The 15635-nt window shown below is 33.1% G+C and overlaps 1 protein-coding gene across 1 annotated transcript in view; it reads left to right on the plus strand.

The window, feature by feature from the left end:
* The window catches only part of LOC126880302 (calbindin-32), a 697932-nt gene that overhangs the window by 285671 nt on the left and 396626 nt on the right, over window positions 1–15635 (plus strand). The window lies entirely within an intron of this gene.

Here is a 15635-nt window from a genome sequence, read left to right on the forward strand (position 1 = left end):
TACGTAATCTATATTATAGACCAGTGATTCCCAACCGGGGGGCGATCGCCCCCTTGGGGGCGATTTGAGATTTTCAGGGGGGCGATAGAGCGAAGGGGGCGATATGGGGGGCAATAGAGAAAAGGGGGCGATAAGGTGGGCAATTAGCATCTGGGAAACGAGAAATGGGTAATAGAGAAGAAAAAACAATACTTCGATCGGATATCCATAGGATAATAAAAATTAATTAAATGTACACCAATGCAGATAATAATAACACAAACATCTCGTCTAGTAACAGAGGGGTATGAATCATGATAGAATTTAATTCTAGAGGTAAGTAATACATTATAATTAATTCTGCATTTTCCTTTTATCGAGCTTTCGTATTGGGCGAACAACCGCACAAAAGAGAAAGGGATAGAAGTGGGACAAGAATGATGAGAGTAGGTGCCGACCCTGCCGATCTGACTCTAACAAAAAGTGTACGGCCGAAATTGTGGTCGTTTTGTCATCTATCTATCTTTTGCCCTTCACTTGTCCAAAGTTGAACGTAGGCCTCCCCCTTATTTTTCCACTCTTCTTCGTTCAGTGCTAATCCTGTTCATCTGGTCCCAGCGTATCTTTTTGGGTCATTCGACCATCTCATCTGTAGTCTGCCCTTTCCTCTTTTACGGTCTCAAGGTCTCCAGTGGATTATCGCTTCATTGCATTTTCTGTATTTTTGTCTGTTGTTTTATCATGTTTTCCACTAGAGAGTAGCTGCATGTTTGTTTAGATCTTTCACTTTGGTTTTATTTCTGATCCATGTATTGTTCTTTTTATCACTTAGCTTGACACCCAGCATCTTTCTTTCCATTGCCCTTTGAGTCTTGGCCATCGTTTCCATATTTTCCTTTGTGAAGGTCCATGTCTGTGCTTCATATGTAAATATTGGTCTTGTCGTAGATGAGGTAAATAAAATTAAAGCAAAACCAAAGAATGATGGAATATTTCGTACACTCTGACACTCTGTAAAGAAAATGATGAGATTTAATACATTGCTACTCCAGTACTACATAAGGACGTCCGCTGGCTTTCGAAAGGGAATTGCTTACGGCGGTTCTGCAGTCTCATGGATACTGTTATCGGATTTCTTATAACTACTGACCCCACACTGAGTACAGCACTACAAGAGAAGCGAAATGACATCGCTTAACTATCAGATATTTCTGAAAAATTAAATGGAACGAATCTGGAATTACAAAAGAAGAACATAAATATGGCCAAAGCGAAGGGAGTAGTCGGAGCATTCATTAACAAACTATCTATTTTTGAAGAAAATATACAGAGAGGAGGTCTGACCAAATTCCCCAGAAATCATCATGTGATTATTCTGAGGACCTTCAAGCATATTGCCTCCACTTTGGAGGGGATTTGAGGTACATAGCTATTAACCAACATTGAGCCAGACATAAAGAAATTATGTGAGTATCACCAGGCCCAAGAGAGAAATTATCAATTATTACTAACCATGTTCACCAACACGTGGACAATATGCAAGAGGCACAAGATCGAAATAGAGGGAAAATTATGAGAGAGATCTATGTCCAGAAGTGGACAAGCGAAGATTGAATGATGACTTACCATGTATCATTTTACGAAACGTAAAAATAAATCAATTGTACTGATTAATTTTTTGTTTCAATTTAATTGGGGAGGGGGGCGATTATAGTATTCACAACTGGTGAAACCTGTCTAAGGGGGCGATCATGGGAAAAAGGTTGGGAACCACTGTTATAGACCTTAGTAACGCTAACACGTAATTTGTGTCCACCGCCTAACAAAAGCAATCCGTGTCAATTATCAACAATTATTCATCCGTGTTCGAGTCAGAAATGAGGCCAACAACGTTACAAACGTCCTGACACAACAAAGTTGTCAGGATGTTGGAATAGCAAGACCACCCGACAAAATCGGTCAGCCTGACTGTCAGGATTAGCCATTTTTGTCGTGCGATAAGCCTACACACGTTCCAACAGTCAGATCCAACGTTGTCAGCCCCGAGAGTCAGGTGCTTTTGTCAGGACGTGTGTGGGTGGTTTAAAGTAATGTTATAAAAAATACAAGTTGAGTCTGCGAGTCTTTACCCGTGCGTCATCACTTAAAGCATAGGAAATAAGTCGGAAATCTATTTCACGCAACAACAACTGACAGAAAGTGGCTACTGTTCCGATTACGGGTTTTATTATAAAATTTGACCTTATCAAATATATAGAATGTCAAATGTAAGTTTTGCTTCAAAATTTTTGCGCAGAATTACAGCTACATTTGAAGTAGCTTAATAAATTCTTTTATTATTAAATGAAGCAAAAGTCAGACTTACTCTCAATCTTTATTATAACTTCCGACGACCGGTTTCGCTCTTTAAAATTTGTAGAGCATCTTCAGGTCAAAGGTAACAAGTTACAAAATGTTACAAATAAAAACCAGAATTAGGACATTGTCTGGTTGTAAAAGATGCTAAAGATCCATATGATCAAGCCAATGTTGAATAACATACATAAAAGTAGCGAAATAGCATACCAATGCACATGCAAGCATTCATGGGGGTGGTGGTACAAAACTTCCCTCAAATGCAACAACATGCGCAGAAGTATGCTATATATAATCATGCAATCATAACGTGTCGTACTTACATTCGGATACAAGGTGCTATCAACTCAGTTTTCATTATCATGATGTTTCTTTTAAAGTTATGTTAACGGGATATGGTGGAATAGACGGACGATGCAGCAAAGGTAAACAAATCTATGGGACTTAGGAGTTCTTGAGGGTGATGAGATAGTTGGTGTAAGTTAACCAGCAAATCTATGTCTGTTATTATGTTTGTGTAAATCAAATTAGTGAATGACTTATTTACAATTTTAATGTGTGTTGATTTTAAAGATTTTGTTTTTATTTTATTTAATTTTATTTATATTTATATATATATATATATATATATATATATATATATATATATATATATATATATATATATATATAAACAAATGAAATAGAGAATGCGGAAAAATCCCCTTACGAACAATTCACACATCCACTACTTCGGGCTGGGAAAAATTTTTTGAGTAGAATCGAAGATCCAAACACCAGCTCTTAGAAATGTGTTTCGTATATATATATATATATATATATATATATATATATATATATATATATATTATATATATATATATATATATATATATTAAAGAATTCTATTTATTATTAATGTAAGATTGACAACGTATGGATCGTAAATGTATTGAGTAATTATTGTGTATGTTAGAACTTGATTGTGCAGTTGCAAACTGATTATTTAAGGTCAATACCTGATCTGTGACGTGTACTGCTCGTGTGGGACTATTGTTCTAAAAAGAGTAGGGTGGACGAAAGCTTTTTAATTGTAGTTAAAATGCCATATCGGCAGTCATATAATAAATAGCAATACAAAGTAAAAAGGTGGATTTAAATTAAAACAGCAATGTTGGTAAATAAAACATTACAAATTTAAGGGTGGAGAATTGGAATAGAAATTAAATAGAAATGTAAATGTATTTAGAAATAATTGTTTACACATAGAAACACACAGGACAATGTGAGGTGAATTTACATAACTAGCAAGTATTTATTTACTGACAAAAATTTTATAACACAATGTAGGTATACCAAGAAAATATAATTTACTACCAATTTCCATTACCTGGTTCAATAGTTTATTAATATCTATCCATAGCTTATATCACTTAAAACATAGTTGCTATTCACAAACAATTATTTCTTAATATATTTACATTTCTATTTAATTTCTATTCCAATTCTCCACCCTTAAATTTGTAATGTTTTGTTTACCTACATTGCTGTTTTAATTTAAATCCACCTTTTTACTTTGTATTGCTATTTATTATATGACTGCCGATATGGCATTTTAACTACAATTAAAAAGCTTTCGATCACCCTACTCTTTTTAGAACAATAGTCCCACACGGGCAGTACACGTCACAGATCAGGTATTGACCTTAAATAATCAATTTGCAACTGCACAATCAAGTTCTAACATACACAATAATTACTCAATACATTTACGATCCATACGTTGTCAATCTTACATTAATAATAAATAGAATTCTTTAATATATATATATAAATATAAATAAAATTAAATAAAATAAAAACAAAATCTTTAAAATCAACACACATTAAAATTGTAAATAAGTCATTCACTAATTTGATTTACACAAACATAATAACAGACATAGGTTTGCTGGTTAACTTACACCAACTATCTCATCACCCTCAAGAACTCCTAAGTCCCATAGATTTGTTTACCTTTGCTGCATCGTCCGTCTATTCCACCATATCCCGTTAACATAACTTTAAAAGAAACATCATGATAATGAAAACTGAGTTGATAGCACCTTGTATCCGAATGTAAGTACGACACGTTATGATTGCATGATTATATATAGCATACTTCTGCGCATGTTGTTGCGTTTGAGGGAAGTTTTGTACCACCACCCCCATGAATGCTTGCATGTGCATTGGTATGCTATTTCGCTACTTTTATGTATGTTATTCAACATTGGCTTGATCATATGGATCTTTAGCATCTTTTACAATCAGACAATGTCCTAATTATGGTTTTTATTTGTAGCATTTTGTAACTTGTTACCTTTGACCTGAAGATGCTCTACAAATTTTAAAGAGCGAAACCGGTCGTCGGAAGTTATAATAAAGATTGAGAGTAAGTCTGACTTTTACTTCATTTAAAATGAACTCTCACATGCAACCCATTCAAGTCTTTTATTATTATTGATCAATAAATAAATAAACAATTTATAAAAAAATTCAATAACATATTTTATTTTTGTTATTTTATTCACTTTGACGGAAATCTAAACACAGTCATTTCTTTACTGTGTGAATGACGTTAGCTTTGTATGTTTTAAATATTAATTGCCTAAGGGCCGGTTGTTCGAACGCTAATCAAAAATGATCATTATCAAATATTTAATTACAGTCACCAACTGTCAATGTCAACTTTGTTTGGGTTGCTGAAAACATAATTATGGATTAAAATTATGAAATTAGTTAATCAATTATGTTAATAATTGTTATGTTAATTGATTACCTAATCTCATAATTATAATCAATTATGTTTTCAGCAACCCAATCAAAGTTGACATTGACAGTTGGTGACAGTAATTAAATATTTGATAGTGATCATTGTTGATTAGCGTTCGAACAACCGGCCCTAAATATAATTATTTACCTTAAAATTTCAAAGCCCAATATAAAATTAGTTGTGAAAACAACTGTTTGTGTAATATAAAGAAACTTCAAAACGCAAAAATTCGACAAAAACCGCAAAAAGTTCAACTGACTGACAGCCACAAAATTAAACAAATCAGAAACGTCAAACAAATTGTGCTTAAAATATGAAAACATACCGAATCGTCTTTTTTTGTACCTATCTCTTTTCAATGCACTGAGTCTAGATGGGTCATAAAAATAACATGTGTAGTTACTTAATAACAAACGGCAGCTGGTTTGTCATGAGTTTCATGCATGGAAGAGAATGATGCTAGATAAAAAGTATGTGTTTTATCTCGCCAGGTATTAATGACGCACGGGTAAAAACTCGCGGACTCAACTGTATGTATTAGGGTATTTTAATATTATTTCTCCACGGCGTGGAGATGCATAAGGCAACGGGAAACCAATGCATTAAAGGCTCATAGAGCATCCCTAGTTAATCATCATGACTAACAACATAACCAAACACTGTACTGATCATGAAACTCAAAAAACAAGATCCGGCAGAGGAGGAAACTCACAAGACTGCAAGGCCTCCCCGGTCGTCAACATGCGAAAACCTTGCAAAGTAGCGACGTGGAATGTTAGAAGTCTACATCAAGCTGGAAAAGTACATAATGCCGTTATTGAAATGGAAAGGCTGAATGTAGACACTTTAGGAATCAGCGATGTCCAATGGCCCGACTCAGGAAAGATGAAAATCAACAATAAAACAATATACTATTCAGGAAGTCAAGACGGTTCACACAGATATGGTGTCGGGATAATACTAAACAAACACATGGATAAGGCTGTAGTAAATTTCATTCCACACTCCAACAGAATTATCCTCTTACAATTAAATCAGAATAAACCCAAATTAAACATAATACAAGTTTATGCTCCGACTGCGGACAAACCAGAGAGCGATATTGAAACTTTCTACGAAGACCTAGACAATATTTTAAAATCCATTAAAACGCAGGATGTTACAATTATAATGGGAGATTTTAACGCAAAGGTTGGAGACGAAAAAGTAGAAGAATATACAGGAGGATATGGTCTGGGCAACAGAAACGAAAGAGGTGACAGGCTTATCGAATTTTGCCAAAACAATAATTTTGTCATAACTAATACATTGTTTAAAATGCCAAAGAGAAGACTATATACCTGGAAGTCACCAGCAGATCAAGAAGGGAGAATTGTAAGAAACCAAATAGATTATGTATTGATTAGACAAAGATACAAGAACGCAATTATATCTTCAAAAACATATCCAGGTGCCGACATAGGATCAGATCACAATCCAGTAGTGACCAAAATTAGGCTCAAAATGAAAATAATAAAACGCAGAACAACAGATGTAAAAATCGATACAAGTAAACTAAGAAACCCACTCATAAAACAACGCCTGACAGATGAAATTAATAACCGTTTAATGAATGTTAAAGAACAAATCCAGCAAAATACTGAAACAGAGACAAAATGGTTATTAATAAAGACAGAAATAGATAAATGTCAAAAAGAAATTCTTACACCAACCAGATACAAAAAGAAACAATGGATGACGGAGGAAATCTTAGATTTAATGGAAGAAAGACGTCAGCATAAAAACAAAGATAATCAGATGTACAAAAATATGGATAAACAAATAAAATCAAAAATTAAACAGGCTAAAGAACAGTGGTTAAAAGAACAATGCGCAGAAATAGAAGAATATCAGAAAAGACATGATAATTTTAACAAACATAAAAAAATTAAGTAATTAACGCAGATCAACAGAAAAAGAAAACCGGGAATACTAAAAGATACAGATGGGAAACTTGTGTTGAGTAATAACAAAAAATTAAAGAGATGGACAGAATACATAAATGAATTGTTCAAAGACAATTGAACAGAGCAGATGGAAGTCGAAGTAGAAGATGATACGGTTTTGAAGATATTAAAAGAAGAAATTAAATCGGCATTAAAAAACAGGAAAAATGGTAAAGCAGTAGGTCCAGACCAAATCCCAGTAGAAAGCTTAAAATGTATAAATGATGAAACCTTAGACATTATCGTAGACTTGTTTAACACAGTGTACAAAACAGGAAACATACCAAAACAATGGTTACTCTCAACCTTTTGTGCTATCTCTAAAAATACAAACTTTAAAGATTGCAGTGAATACAGAACAATATCATTAATAAGTCACATTCTCAAATTATTCTTGAAAATAATACATGGTCGTATAAACAAAAAACTAGAAGAAGAAATAGATGATAGTCAGTTTGGGTTCAGAAACGGACTAGGAACCAGAGAGGCGTTATTTGCTTTTAATGTGTTAGCTCAAAGATGCATGGACATGAATGTGGATGTGCATGTTTGTTACGTTGATTTTGAGAAGGCTTTTGACAAAGAAAGACATGAAAAATTAGTCCAAATTCTAAAGACAAAAAACATAGACAAAAGGGACTTACGAATAATAACAAAACTTTACTGGAATCAAAGAGCACAAATTGTAATAGATAACGAACCCAGTCCAGAAATTGAAATCAGGTGAGGAGTTCGGCAGGGATGTATTATGTCTCCATTACTCTTTAATGCATATAGTGAAGCCATATTTGAAGAAGCGTTGCTATCTCAAAGTGAAGGAATAATAATTAACGGAAGATCTATTAACAACATAAGATATGCAGATGACACCGTGATTATAGCAAGCTCTGCTGAACAACTCCAACTACTACTGAACAAAACAAACAATTTCTGTAAATAATATGGACTAAAAATGAATATAAAAAAGACCAAATACATGATAATAACTAAGAAAACAAACATACAAACAAGCATATATTTGGGAAATGTACCGATAGAAAGGGTTGATAAATACAAATACCTAGGAACCTGGATTTCAGAGAAAAATGATCAAACAACAGAAATAAGGACCAGGATAGAAATAGCAAGAAATGCGTTTGTAAAAATGAAAACAGTTCTCTGCAACAAAGACCTTAGCTTAGAACTGAGAGCAAGAGCTTTGAGATGCTACGTGTTCTCGATACTACAATATGGACTTGAAAGCTGGACATTAAAGCAAGAACACATAAATAAGCTACAGTCATTTGAAATGTGGTGTTACAGAAGAATGCTTAGAATAGCATGGACACAGAGGAAAACGAACACGGAAGTACTGCGAGAAATGTGTAAAGAATGCGAAATAATAAACACAATAAAAATAAGAAAGTTACAATATCTGGGACACATAATGAGGGGACCGCGATATGAAATGCTAAGACTGATAATACAGGGAAAGATAAGAGGCGGAAGGAGTATAGGAAGAAGGAGAGTGTCATGGTTAAAGAATTTAAGGGACTGGTTTAGATGCAGTTCTATAGAACTCTTTAGAGCAGCGGTGGATAGAGTAAAGATAGTGATGATGATATCCAACCTCCGATTAGGAGACGGCACTTGAAGAAGAAGAAATATTTTTTTATTTTTTTTACAATTATTTACAACGTAATATTTAGTTATACTGCAGTATATCAATATAAGTTCGTTGTGTAGGACATTCAAATAAAAAGCGAAATGACACCAAAATATCGGAGAAAAAAAAAACAAAATAATAAAGACGAACATAAAATATGCAGAAATGGATATATGATTGTCATAAAGGGAAAAAATGAGTTGTGAAATTACACTCCATGGGAGAAATTTAATAATAATTTACTGTCCCTGTATGTAGCACTGTTAATAAAATCTGATGTGACAATAGCATAAACATAAAAGAGTATTTACTTGATTAAAATTGTATTTCGAAGTGTATGTAAAATGTACTTCTCTTCTTATTTCAACTAAATGCAATCCTTTTAGTTCCACAAAATTACTTCTTAAAACCAGTGAATATTCTGTCGTTGCTTGTTACAGTTTGCAAAAGAAAAATTAATGTCTAAATGGGGAACTGTATTGTTTCCAGCCATAGTTTGTGGAATATATAGCCGGAATTAATGCCACAGTAATCAGAAATTTATATGCACACAGCGGAATTAACGAACGTAGTATTTAGACCACAAATTCATTTGGTTTTTCTTTCGGATTTCGCTTTTAATTAAATTTAAATCCTAAACTATTTTCAAGCCCTAGCTTAAGTGTTGGGAATAATTTTCAAAGCTGTTGAAGATATTTCAGCAATATAACACTATTTTATTTGTTGTTCTTGGCACGTTGTTGTTTCGTATCAGTTTTCTACTGTTATTTACTTCACAAAGAACATTTTTATTGTAAAAAATTTAAATTTGGTAAAAGTGTTATGACAAATGATAAAAATATAAAATTCAAAACATTGATAAATAAGCTTTATCATCTACGCCAAAGAGAAATGATATGACCTTAATTGAAAACAAACTTATTGACATCAGATAGGTTAAGGGCCCTATTCACATGCGTATTTGTCCGGCGGATATGTACGGCGGACAGATACTCCGGACAGATCCGCATGTGTGTATCCGTGTGTACGCTGTATGTGTCTTGCTCGCCGTCTGTGCTTCAAGACGACGACCACAGACAGCGAGCCAGACATATACGCATGTGTGTGAACGTTTCAAGGATTTGTTCGCCGGATGAGTTAAATTTGTATCAATTTTCATTCTAACCACGGTAGTAGGCGTGTATTTATATTACATTAAAATGGCATTTTCGGATAATAAAGTATTTTGGGAAAGTTTTATTTCGTTATATAAGTTGAAGCCATGCTTGTGGAATGTAAAAAGTAAAGAATATTGTAACAGGCAACTGCGAAAAATTGCATATGAAAAGTTAGTGGAAAAATGCCACGAAATTTATCCAGATGCAGTTATAAAGTACGTAAAAAAGAAAATAGATTCCTTGCGTGCTGGATTTCGACGTGAGTTAAGAGAAATGAGGAAGAGTAAGAGAACCAGGATGAGATATGAGGAAGAGTTTTGACCATACTCTTTTCTTTTTTCTATCATCAAATAAAACCATAATATATCCTCCAATTATTGCTAGTTGTTTTTTATTATTAATAGCACAGTGGAAAACAGATACACACCACGCGGGAACAAGTAGGTACAACTGAGAGATTTGTCCGTGAATGTGTAGCACCAACGAATTTGTCTGGAGACACATCTGCCTGTATATAGCTAACAACGGATCTGTCTGCCTTACATATCCGCCGGACAAATACGCATGTGAGGCTAGTAGAAATAAGGGGCCGTTCAAGTATTATGTAACGCAGGTTGGGGGGGGGGGTCAAAAATCTTCAAAAATCGCGTTACGTAATACTTGAACGCTCCCTAAATAAAATAATATATTATATTATGGACCTGTCACACCGGCGCAGTAGTATAAGCCGCTCATTAATATGAGCTCTTTTGACCCATTTTTCGCCAGGAAACACTCCGTATCTTTGTTGTCTTGTCTTCTGTTACTTTCCTTCTCAGGCTGTTATGAGATTTCACCCGATGGCTGATTAAGCTTTATTTCTTTCTGTTTTCTATTTTTGTTCCCCTGGTACGCCTGGCAGGTATGTTCATTCTGTTGATATCTTCTTTGACCTAATCTTCCCATCTGAACTTGGTCTCCATCTAGTCGGACAAACTTTGATGTATGGGAACACTGGAACAGGGGAAGTTTTAATTGTGGAACAGGTTAAAAATTTGGAACGTCAGACTGCGAAAACGTTTCATGTATTTTGTCGGACAGAACTTCCAATTGATTAGTTACCATTTCATTAAACTCTCATGCAAAAATCAGACTGGTGTTTATCAGAAATTGGGCATTTTAATGAGTGGAACCCGTAGAACATGTCAAATGACAGGAATTATATTGCTGATAAATAGCAGTCTGATTTTTGCATGAGAAAGTTTAATGAAACGGTTGGATATCAATTGGAAGTTCTGTCCGACAAAATACATGGGGTGTTTTCGTAATCTGACGTTCCAAATTTTTAAACTGTTCCACAATGAAAACTTCCCCCATTCCAGTATTCCCGTACATCATAGTTTGTCCGACTAGATACCGTTAAGCTAGTAACAAATTTTCAGCTTGCTATTAATCAACCTTTTTTTGGTACGTGGGAGCCAGGCCTAATAGTTCGTCTTTTTTCATTTATTTTTGGTCCTTTAACTTTCGCTTCTCCAATTCGAGTCATAATTGAGTATATCAAGTTTTTTTATCTCTTGTGACTACTACCAGGTCGTTATCGCACCCTATAATCCTCTTTTTCGTATTGTTGGTTTCAGATTTTTAATCGCTACAACCAGTATTATGTTAAAAATTGTGATAGAGAGTCTGTTATTTTGTTGAACTCCTATTACTATATTGATATTTTCTGTATTTCTCTCGTCTGTTAACTTCTGCTCCAGAGTTTTCGATTGTGATTTTCGTTAATCTAATCAGTATTGCTAGTACATACATTGATGTTACGCAGTTCTAGTAAAAGTTGGTGTCTATTTACAGAGTCGAAAACTTGCTGGCAGTTTATAAATTAATAGTAGGTGTAAATTTATGTCATATTTGTAGCACTATTCAGTCAATTTTATTAGTAGGTGAATGAAGTCTATATAGTCGATTTTTATTTTTGAATCCTTGATGGTATTCTCCTAGGGTATTTTAAGACTAAGTAGCTATTCTGTTTCTCAAGATGCTTCAGTATTTTGTATGAGAACAAAAAATAAATGCCTAATGGGGAAGTGTATTGTTTCTAACCATAGTTTGTGGAATATATAGTCGGAATTAATGCAACAGTAATCAGAAAATTATATGTCTTGTACACAGCGGAATTAACAAACGTAGTATTTAGACCACAATTCATCTGGTTTTTCTTTCGGATTTCGCTTTTAATTAAATTTAAATCCTAAACTATTTTAAGCCCCAGCTTAAGTGTTGAGTATAATTTTCAAAGCTGTTGAAGATATTTCAGCAATATAACTATTGTATTTGTTGTTTTAGGCACGTAATTGGTTCGTATTATATTATGTTTTCAACAAATACTCACTTCATAGAAGAGCAAATTTTTTACAAAAATTTAAATTTGATAAATATTGTAACATAATTTGATAAATATAAAAACATTGTTAAATAAACTTTATCATCTACGCCAAAGGGAGATGATAATGAGCTTAATTACAAAAAAATATTCACGTCATGGGATAGGGTATGTTAATTGAAATAAATAATATTGATATTAATATGGCTTGTCCTCGGCAGGAATATAACACGCTCATTAATATGAGCTCTTCTTATCCGTTTTTCGCGGCCTTTTCTTTGATTTTTTACTATTCTATTGCCTTCTTTCACAATATTTTTTTTGAGTTGTGACACTATATAATACAGATAAAATAACGAAAAATTTACGACATATTACATAGTATTTATCAATATTGGCTCTTACAGTACAGAATATCATTATTATTATCTAGTTAACAGACTTATACTTTTTAAGGGTACTTTTAATACAAGTAACAACATTAAACAAAAAATACTGCAAAAAGAAAGATAAATAAGTGATAAATGTGTCACTTTTCTTGAGCAAATACGAAGATTATTTTGAATAAAGTAATCACATATACTGTCTTAACTCGAAAAACGACGCTTTATACACATCTTAGATGGACAAATCCTTTGCACATGATGATATGTGACATTCTTTATATTCGGTGCACCGTTGATTTTGGTTAATCATGTAATCTCTCTAGTGTCATCTAACGACAAATACTTGAACTACAAACCTAACACTTTTTGAGATAAGATTTTGTAGTTTTATTAAACTGTTGTAACAATAAAACCGTTCTTATTTTTTTTTGAGTTGTGACACTATTTTTGAGCAGAAGTGCAATATGTTATTGTGGTTAACTCTCACTAACATGTTACATAATACAAATACGTCGGTCCTTTTGGGCTAATGCGCATCAGCACTGAGGCAGGATTAAAGATGTTACATGAGATGTACATGAGTTAAAGATGTACATGAGACAGGGTTAAAGATTCAATTGGCGCCGGAACCTGTGCGAAAAGATCTCCCCGTGACTAAATTACATATGATATTATTATTTACCATAATTTAAAACGAGCACAATTATTGTAGTATTTACTGGTTACCAATACCAAAAATAAAATAATAAATCTATAAACGAATACACAGATATGAGTTATAGTCTAAGTGCTAGTGAACCCTCCGACTAACGGTCGTCCTGTAAGGCTAGAAATTTGTCTAGTGATAATTCATAGCACACCAAAGCTAAAAACCATGACCTGGCAGGCATCAGCCGTGCACGTTTATCTACCAGGTGAATCGAAAAGTGCATAGTTTAGTGGTAAAATAAACTTTCTCCTGTAAGGTTTAAATTTAAGTATGTGTTTGAGTAAGTCATTTAGAAGACATGTGTACAATGACAGGCATAAGACCTTGCCAGGCGAGGGGAAAGATTAGGGATTTTCCTAAAATTATTTTTTTTTGCATCGAACATTTTTTTTAGGTTTTCTGAATCATTCCAAACAGAAAAGGTCTTTAGTGATTTTTCTCTTAAGTTAATAGTTTTTGTTATATAAGCGATGGAAAATTTTGAAAATTGCGAAATCGGCCATTTTTTATCCTAATTCGGACATTTATCTAAAAATTTCAAATTTGCCAAGGTAGGTAGATATTCTTTAAACATTAATTGATGAAATCTCAAAGAGTTTTTTGCAATACAATATCGGAAACCCGTTTGTTTTTAATTGCTAATCAAGCGGGCGCGACACTGTAGTACCGGGTGTCCACTTATATTTTCCCCCATTTTAACTGCCTATAACTTCTAAACGACTCAAGTTAAAAATATGCGGTTTTCACTGAAATGTTTTATTTTAGTAAGTTTTTTCTGAATGGATTGAATTTTTTATATCGCTTTCAAATACGAAATAAAATATGGCGGATTTTTGAAAAAAACGTTGTTGATTTTTTTAATGGAACACCCAGTTTGTAAATTAAAATAAAGGTCATTCACATATCTAGCGATATAAAGTGTTTCAAAATCGGTTGTCAAATCACTGAGTAATTAATTTGTAAAATCAGAGGTGCAACGTGGATATCACATACCTAAAATAACATAACATAACTAAACAAGTTATGTGATTTCCACATTGCATCTCTCATTTTAAAAATTAATTTCTCAGTCATTTGACAACCGATTTTAAAAATTTTGGGTGACCATTTTTAATATCGCTTTTAAATAAGAAATGGCGGATTTTTGAAAAAAAAAAAACGTTGTCGACTTTTTTTATTAAAACACCCAGTATATTTCTTTGCATCTTGAAAAAATCGTCATTTACCTATTCAACGATAAAAATTTTTTTAAAGTCGGTTGCCAAATGACTGAGCAATTAATTTTTAAAGTGAGAGATGCAATGTGGAAATCACATAACATATATCATTTTGCTCTGTTATGTTATTTAGGTATGTGATATAATATCCACGTTGCACCCCTCATTTTAAAAATTATTTACTCAGTGATTTGACAACCGATTTTGAAAAACTTTATATCGCTGGATAGGTCAGTGACCTTTCTTTCAATTTACAAAAAAATATACTGGGTGTTCCATTAAAAAAAAGAATAACGTTTTTTTCAAAAATCCGCCATTTTTTTTTAGTTGAAAGCGATATAAAAAATTCAATCCATTCAGACAAAACTTTTACTAAAATAAAACATTTCAGCGAAAACCGCATATTTCTATCTTGAGCCGTTTAGAAGTTATAGGCAGTTAAAATGGGGGAAAATATAAGTGGACACCCGGTATAAGTGAGGACGTTTGAGTTGGCATAAATTCATTATCTCGAAAATGGGCAAATTTCAAGAGAAATCCTCAGACAGGTCGATTTTTATTTTTAAATTAGGATTTTTTGGCATATATATAATACTAGTGACGTCATCCATCTGAGCGTGATGACGTAATCGATGATTTTTTAAATGATAGTAGGGGTTGTGTGATAGCTCATTTGAAAGGTTATTTAATTCTCTATTTACTAATATAAGCATTAACATAATTATTTATAGAGGGTGTACAAAAAAATTTTTTAAATTAAATTAACTTTGATTAAATTTGACAAATAGAAGAAAAAATTTTTTTGTACACCCTGTATAAATAATTAGGTTAATGTTTATAGTAGTGAATAGAGAATTAAATAACCTTTCAAATGAGCTATCACACAACCCCTACCCTTATTTAAAAAAATTATCGATTACGTCATCACGCCCAGATGGATGACGTCGCTAGTATTATATATATGCCAAAAAGTCCTAATTCAAAAATAAAAATCGACCTGTCTGAGGATTTCTCTTGAAGTTTGCCCATTCTCGAGATAATGAATT

This window comes from Diabrotica virgifera, chromosome 2 (genome assembly GCF_917563875.1).
Source record: "Diabrotica virgifera virgifera chromosome 2, PGI_DIABVI_V3a".
In the NCBI taxonomy this organism is placed as follows: domain Eukaryota; kingdom Metazoa; phylum Arthropoda; class Insecta; order Coleoptera; family Chrysomelidae; genus Diabrotica; species Diabrotica virgifera.